The following is a 7458-nucleotide window of genomic DNA, read 5'->3' on the forward strand; positions in this document are numbered from 1 at the left end:
ATTTATATTAACAGATTCTGATTACTTAAAATTTGGTGTTCTGCTCCGCCCTCATTGTGTTTAGGCAAGATTCCCACTTCCACTCAAACTTATTATTCAAACATACAATGGCTGCATTAAGATACTTCCTAAATCGACAAAAGAAGAAAACTAATCAACCCAGAAAGCTCCCAAGCTACCAAAGCAAACCTTTTATTTGAAATCATAGTAGGTACCACACTACACATTACGTGAAGCCCACAGAGTGATAATTGAAGTTATTTCTGCAACATGATGAAATTTATTTTTTAGCAAAATCTGACAAGACTTAATTTTCAACTGTCAAAAGGGAAATCGTTTTCCAAGATTCTAGGAAACCTTGCTTACTGAAGCAGTCTCAAAGTAGTTTGCTTAATCCTTTCAAACTCCTAAGAATCTAACACAAGCCACAGAACAATGAATGAGACTTGCACTGAAATAAATGTCTGTGTTCAAACCCCTAAAGGTTACTTCCCATGTGTTTGGCAAGCTGAAGGCCATATGTCCGCCCAACCCCGTAAGTGTCTTTCCTCAATAAAGCTAACATTACACTTCCCAACTCAAATCAAAATACCAGAGAATCCAAAAGCCTCCAACTAAATTTTACCTGAACTATTTGGGAGAAAAGTCAACAATCCAGATCAGTTATTCACGCCTTGAAAGAGTGTTAACAGTCAGAAAGCTCCAATTCCGCCACTTTTAGGAGCTAGGTGTACATTACTTCTGTCTGCCTATAGCATGGGACTCAGATATTACATCACCCCACGCTGCCTGAATACTGACCCATTACCCAGAAAGCACCAGGGTATCTGAGACACTGCACCAAGGTATCCCTTTCTTCCTCTCTTATACATAGCCCTTGAATGCTACTGGCCACTGGGCCTGGTCTCTTGCAGTTTCACAAAGACATCTGCCCTGCACCTGCTGCAATCCCATTTCCATTCACTCTTGGTGCGCTCCTCATGACCTTGTGTGGCCCTTCTGTCCACTCGTCAAACCAATATGCTAGGATGATACCCACTACACACCTCTTCCAAATTTGGGGATGTGCACTCAGCTCTCCCTTACCTCTTCCCCCCTCCTCATTTACTGGGTTCTGGAATTAAAAGCAGGCTCAATGATCTCTCTGACCCTAGGAGTATGAACTTTCAGATATGACACTGAGTTTAATGTCCTCCATTTTCCATTAACATCATTCCAGGATCCAGGTCCCCCCACCCCTCAATCTCCAGTTTCTCTCAGTATGGAATTTAATCCTCTCCGTTTAGTTATTTTTCCAACTTCTGCACTCTGCCTGACCTTCCTTATACTCTCAGTGACCTAAAAATCTTGGCCCCTTTCATCTCTCAAAATTCAAAGTGTTCCAATCTCTCCCCATACTTCCACTTCTTGGATCTTCCATACTCTCTTAAGCAACCTGTGTTCCTAGCTCTCTCCAACTTAAGCAGTCATTTCCTGCCCTAAACCTGGGCATCCTATTTCCCCCAACACCACCACCACCACCACCACTCCAATCCATCACCTATACCTTTCTAGTTACAGACATGTCCACATACACCTCTGCCTTGCCCTTCTCTTACTCCTCTATAGGTATTAAGCATTCTTCTACATCCTCTACCCCAAAATAGCCTGTCTACCTTCCTTCTTTCTCCCTACCTCCCTTCTCCCTACAGCACAAAATTCAGTGCCCCAAACCTGTGGCTTCCCTCCCTCCACCTACTGTACTCCAGACCTGTCCACCTTCCCCTCCAGTCTATCCCGTTGTCCCCCTCTACTGATTTCCTTCTCACCCTCCCCTCCACCTCCCTCCTCCCCAACCTCTCCACACTTCCTCCCTCAGAAATCTTTGCTTCCATTTGTCCCCACTCCAAGAACACTTTCCTTTCCCCACCCCCTTTTGCCCTCCACCTCACACACTCCATGCCACCCCACACACCTGTCCCTCTCCCCCAGCTCCTGCCTCTAATGTCCTCCAACACTTGCCAAGAACCCCTCACCCTCCGTCCTACCTCAAAGTTCCCTATCTTGCTGCTCCCACCTTCTTCCATACTTCCTGCATGAACACCCACCATTTCGCGCACTTCTCCCGCTATCCTTTAAATGCCCCACACATCTCCTGCTCTCCATCCCCATCACCCTTCTCCTACTGTCCCCACCTCTCTCTGCAAGCCCTCAAACTAAGTCTCTGCCCCAATCAACTTCCCCCTTCCACCCCATACTCCTCTTCCCTGAGCACCAGATACCTGCCTTTTTATCCTCACGTGTCAACCCCCTCCCGCCTCCCTGCAGTCTCCCCTATACACCTGGCCACACACTCCCTCACACCCCTCGCAGGTCTCCTGGAGCCCCTGGGCCTACCCTTCATTTCCCTATCACCCCAGATGCCTAGGCACCCTGCTCCCCTCCCTCCCTTTCAGGCGCTCCCTGCCTGCCCTCACTTCCCCCTGCCCCGACCCCCTCCTCCATCGTTCCCCTTCACGGGCGTCCCGGTGGCCTTCCTAATACCCGCCCCACTCCCTTCCCCTGGCACGCAGCGCTCCTCCCAGTCCTGCTCGAGTCCCCAGTCTTCTCCCTCCATTCCCATCCCACTCGTCCCTGCCCTCCCCAAAGGCCCCCTCACTCCCTCTTGAACCCCACAATATAGTGGCCCCCCCCCCACGGACCGGAATGTCCTCCATCTCGCACTCGCCTGGCCCAGGGGGCTCCCCAAACCTGCCTGAAGGCTCTCCTCCTCCATTGGGCCGGATCCCTCTGCACCCCTATTTACCCCCAAATCTGCCCACACCCTCCGCCTGCCCCCCGAAGCCTCTCCCCAGCTCCTGCCCCCAATGTCCTCCAACACCTGCCCCGAGCCCCGAGCCCTCCGTCCCGGAAGACCTCCCGGCACCGCGTCCCCCCACCCTGCCCACGCCCTCCCCTGATCGGCCGAGACCCCGTCCCCTCGAAGGTGAGGAAGGCTGCCCGCTGCCCTTGCCCGAAGCGGCCGGGGCACCGCAGCGGCGGCGGCGGCGGCCACAATGCCGGAGCCGCGGGGCCGGGATTGCTCCCTGCTCTCCGCCTCGGCCGCCACCGCCGCCGCCGCTGCTAAGGACGCACAACAAACAATGCGGGGCCCGGGCCGGCTCCGCCAACCGCCTCAACCGCCGCCTTAACCGCCGCCCGCTCGGGACGGCCCGCCGCGCAGGCGCCCGCCCCGCCGCCGGAGCCTACCCGCGCCGCCGCGCTCTGCCCGCGCCCGGTACCCGCTCCCGCTCCGCCGCCGCCGCCACCTCGCCCGCTCGCGTCTCCGGCTCCTCTGCCCAGCGGCGGCGGCTGCGGCGGCTGCTACCCTGGTGGCGCTCGCGGCTCCGGTCTCCGCTTCGGCGGCGGCAGCGGCGGCGGCGAGCACGTGACACCGCCGAGCGCGCCCATTGGCCAGGCTAGGGGGCGGGCCCCGCGGCTGCTGGGGAACGGAAAGCCCGCCCCCTCGTTCGCCGCGCGCCCCCTCCACGCGCGCCCTGCCGCACCTGAGAGCGCCGGCCAGCGCCCGCCGCCGCCGTGCTGCGCCGCCGCCTGCGCCAAGTGCGCACCTGGGAGCGCGCAGGGAGCACTCGCGGCCGGCGGCCTCATGCACCTGCGAGCGGACGCTTACGTAAACTGCGTCCCCGCCTTCCTCCCGGCCCCAGGCCCCCGCCCGCTGCAGCACCTGAGCCCCGCTGCGCTAGCGGCGTAACTGCGGCGGAGCGGAGACGAGCTGCGCTGGGAGGCTAGCGAAATGCACGGAAACTTCGTAACTTCCGAACCTGGGAGCTGCGCCGAGCCGCGGCGGCTAGCCGCCTTCCCCGGGCCCCGCACCCCAATGCGGGATGCCCCCCAACCCCAGCAGCCACACAAATGGAGTAGGCGTCGCACTGCCTCTCGAGGTGGAGGGGCAGGCCAGTGGGCTTTGACTTGTGCCTCCGCCCACCTACTTGCTGGCTGTGTGACCTTGGCCAAGTTACAGAACCGTTCTGAGCCTCAGTTTCCTCATCAGGAAAACTGGGACAATAATTCCAATTTAGGAGCTGTTGGGGAGATGGCATAAGACAATAGGTGTGAATTCTGGCACACAGCAGTCGCTGAACAGAAGCTGCTACAATCACCTCTCCTTCACCTGCCTATAATGAACCTCACTGGGATTGAGTTTGGGCCCAGGACCTCTCTGACCTCCTTATGGTTGGGTCAGACTTTGGCTGAACACCTACCAGCTCTGTGCCAGGGGCGGCGCTGGGGAAGAAATAAAGGTTCGCTTTCTATTCTATAGTCCCTGGCCTCAAGTTCTTGGTGCCCAGCATTCTGCTCGCCAGTATACAGTCCCTGCTGTATACCGGGGGGTTTGCAGGCTGCAGGGATGCACTGGCAAATGAGACAATGTCTGTGCCCTAAGACAATTCCCAGCCTGGAGCAGAAGCGACCTGACCACTCAGTGCCAAGACAGAGGGCTTTGAACAGCCCAGGGGTTGAGGAGAGACCTCCCACAACAGCCCCCTTGGGGCCCCTTTTCATCTTTCTAACACACCAGGCTCAAATATTTTAATACCTCTGTTTCATTCACAGAATGAAGTGTAAAAACCCAATTTCAACTGAAAAGGCCTTGGTGATCTGGCCTTAAGCTTCAAGGTGCACGCCCTTCCCTTTGCCCCTCCTTCAGGCCAATTTGACCCTCCAGCCACACAGAACTACAGTACTGTTGTTTCCAGAGTATGCCCAGGTGTGTAGGAGCCCTGAGTCTCCTGAGACAGATGCCAGGCCGCAAATCCCTTTCTAAACCCTCTCCCCACCTCTGACCACTCACACCTTCCTTGACCCTCCTGAAAAAATCCTGGGTATCCTTATCAATCAGCTCAGAGTATATTCTCTGGAGATCCTTGGCTGCCTCAGACACATGGTCTAAGCTCCCTCGGCTTGAACATAGTCCTGTTAAGCTATATGTATTCTCATGGCACCAGATTGTAATTGTTTAGCTGTCTGTCTCCTCCCTGGTCTCTCAGTCCCTTGAGGACAGGGTCACCTTCCTGCCTAAGTGTGTTAGGGAAGACTACACATGCATATGACATGAGATCATTAAAGCTGGGTTTTGTAGGATGCCCATAAGTATCAGAGGGAGAAGAGGTGCCACACTGTAAATATCCGGGTTCACTGCACACTAGCTGTGTGATCTTGGAAAATCAATCTCTCTAGGTCTAAGTTTACTCATCTGCCAAGTGAGACTAATAGTATTGCGTATTATAGGGTTGTTAGAAGGATTCAGTGCAACCGTATATCTAAGGCACTCAGCATGGTGTCCAGCACTTGGTTAAATTTTTAATTTTTTTAAAATAGAAGAACAGCATGGCATTAAGGATTCAATAGTATTTCTTGTTTCAATATCTTTATTGGGTTTGTAACTCCAAACACTGATGACAAAAGCATGCAAATTATATAAAAGGAAAGAAAGTAAAAAGTTAGGCCAGATGCAGTGCCTCATGCTGGTAATCCTAGCACTTTGGGAGGCCAAGGCGTGTGGATCACCTGAGGTCAGGAGTTCAAGACCAGCCTGGCCAATGAGGCAAAACCCCATCTCTACTAAAAATACGAAAATTAGCCGGACGTGTTGGTGTGTGCCTGTAATCCTAGCTACTTGGGAGCCTGAGGCAGGAGAATCGCTTGAACCTGGGGGGCGGAGGTTGCAATGAGCCGAGATCCCGCGATTGCACTCTAGCCTGGACAACAAGAGCGAAACTCCGTCTCAAAAAAAAAAAGTTAATGTCTCTCTCCCTTCCTGCCCTTGACTCCACTCCCACTACCCCAATCCCAACTCCAGAGTAGCTACTGTTAATTTTTCATGTCCCACATTACATGTCCAAAGAAAAAAGAAAGTTGCAGAAAATTATTTATCTGTAATGTGTATGTTGGATTCTCCATAGAAAAACGTCAGAAAGGATTACACACCAACCACTATTGGTTATGCCTGGAAGATAGAACTGGGTGTGGGAATGGAGGACTTAAAAATTTCTACATTGTTTTAATTTTTTAAGGATACATATGCAGATTTTTGTTTTGCTTTGTTTTTGAGAGGGAGTCTTGCTCTGTCGCCCAGGCTGTAGTGCAGTGGCGCAATCTTGGCTCACTGTAACCTCCGCCTCCTGGGTTCAAGCGATTCTCTTGCCTCAGCTTCCTGAGTAGCTGAGATTACAGGCGCCTGCCACCATGCCTGGCTAATTTTTATATTTTAGTAGAGACGAGGTTTCACCATGTTAGTCAGGCTAGTCTTGAACTCCTGACTTCAAATGATCTGCCCGCCTCGGCCTCCCAAAGCGTTGGGATTACAGCCATGAGCCACCATGCCCAGCCTCTTTTGTTTTGAGACAGTCTCACTCTGTCACCCAGTCTGGAGTGCAGTGGCACAATCTCGCCTCGCTGCAACCTCAATCTCCCGGGTTCAAGCCATTCTCCTGCCTCATCCTCCCAAGGAGCTGGGATTACAGGCGTGTGCCTCCACACCCGTCTAATTTTTTTGTATTTTTAGAAGAGACAGGCCAGGCTGGTCTTGAACTCCTGGCCTCAAGTGATTCTCCAGCCTTGGCCTCCCAAAGTGCTGTGATTACAGGCATGTAATCACACATAGATTTTTAACAATTTACTTGAGGTATAGTTTACACATAAAATTATGCATTTCAAAAATGTACAATCCAGTGATTTTCAGTAACTTTACTGAGTGGTGCAACATTAACCTAAGTCAGTTTTAGAACATTTAGCATACCTTGCCGGGCACAGTGGCTCAGCACTTTGGGAGGCCGAGGTGGGCAGATCACGAGGTCAGGAGATGGAGACCATCCTGACCAACATGGTGAAACCCCGTCTCTACTAAAAATACAAAAAGTAGCTGGGCATGGTGGTGGGCGCCTGTAATCCCAGCCCCTTGGGAGGCTGAGCCAGGAGAATGGCTTGAACCCAGGAGGCAAAGGTTACAGTGAGCCAAGATCATGCCACTGCACTCCAGCCTGGTGACAGAGGAAAACGCTGTCTAAAAAAAAAAAAAAAGAACATTTAGCATACCTTATGGAATCCCCGTAAGACTCTCATGCTCACTAAGTGTTAATCCCATTTCCAACCTCAGCCACAAGCAAACACCAGTCTACTTTCTGTCTCTATTTTTTGCTTTTTCTGGTATATTTGATACTTCTTTTTTTTTTAGACAGTTTTGTTCTGTCACCCAGGCTGGAGTGCAGTGGCGCAATCTCGGCTCACTGAAACCTTCGTCTCCCAGGTTCAAGCGATCCTCCCACCTCAGCCTCCTGAGCAGCTGGGACTACAGGCATGCCATTGTGCCAGGTTAACTTTTTGTATTTTTTTTGGTAGAGACTGGGTTTCATCATGTTGCCTAGGCTGGTCTCAAACTCTGGGCTCAAGGGATACTCCCTCCTCAGCCTCCCAAAGTGC

General features: G+C 52.6%; 1 protein-coding gene across 4 annotated transcripts in view; it reads right to left on the bottom strand.

Moving 5' to 3' along the window:
- STRBP (spermatid perinuclear RNA binding protein) overlaps positions 1-3379 on the bottom strand; it is a 148393-nt gene extending 145014 nt beyond the window's left edge. For 2 of the 4 annotated variants that reach the window (XR_004249943.2, XM_032165087.2), the window contains exon 1: positions 3229-3379. The gene's annotated coding sequence lies outside the window, so the exon portion shown is untranslated. Of the gene's footprint in view, positions 1-625; positions 1487-3228 lie in introns of those variants that run through there. The other 2 variants (XM_058445193.1, XM_058445191.1) reach the window with 2 other exon arrangements.
- Between the last annotated feature and the right edge of the window lie 4079 nt (positions 3380-7458).

This window comes from Hylobates moloch, unplaced genomic scaffold, assembly GCF_009828535.3.
Source record: "Hylobates moloch isolate HMO894 unplaced genomic scaffold, HMol_V3 SCAFFOLD_10, whole genome shotgun sequence".
Lineage (NCBI taxonomy): Eukaryota > Metazoa > Chordata > Mammalia > Primates > Hylobatidae > Hylobates > Hylobates moloch.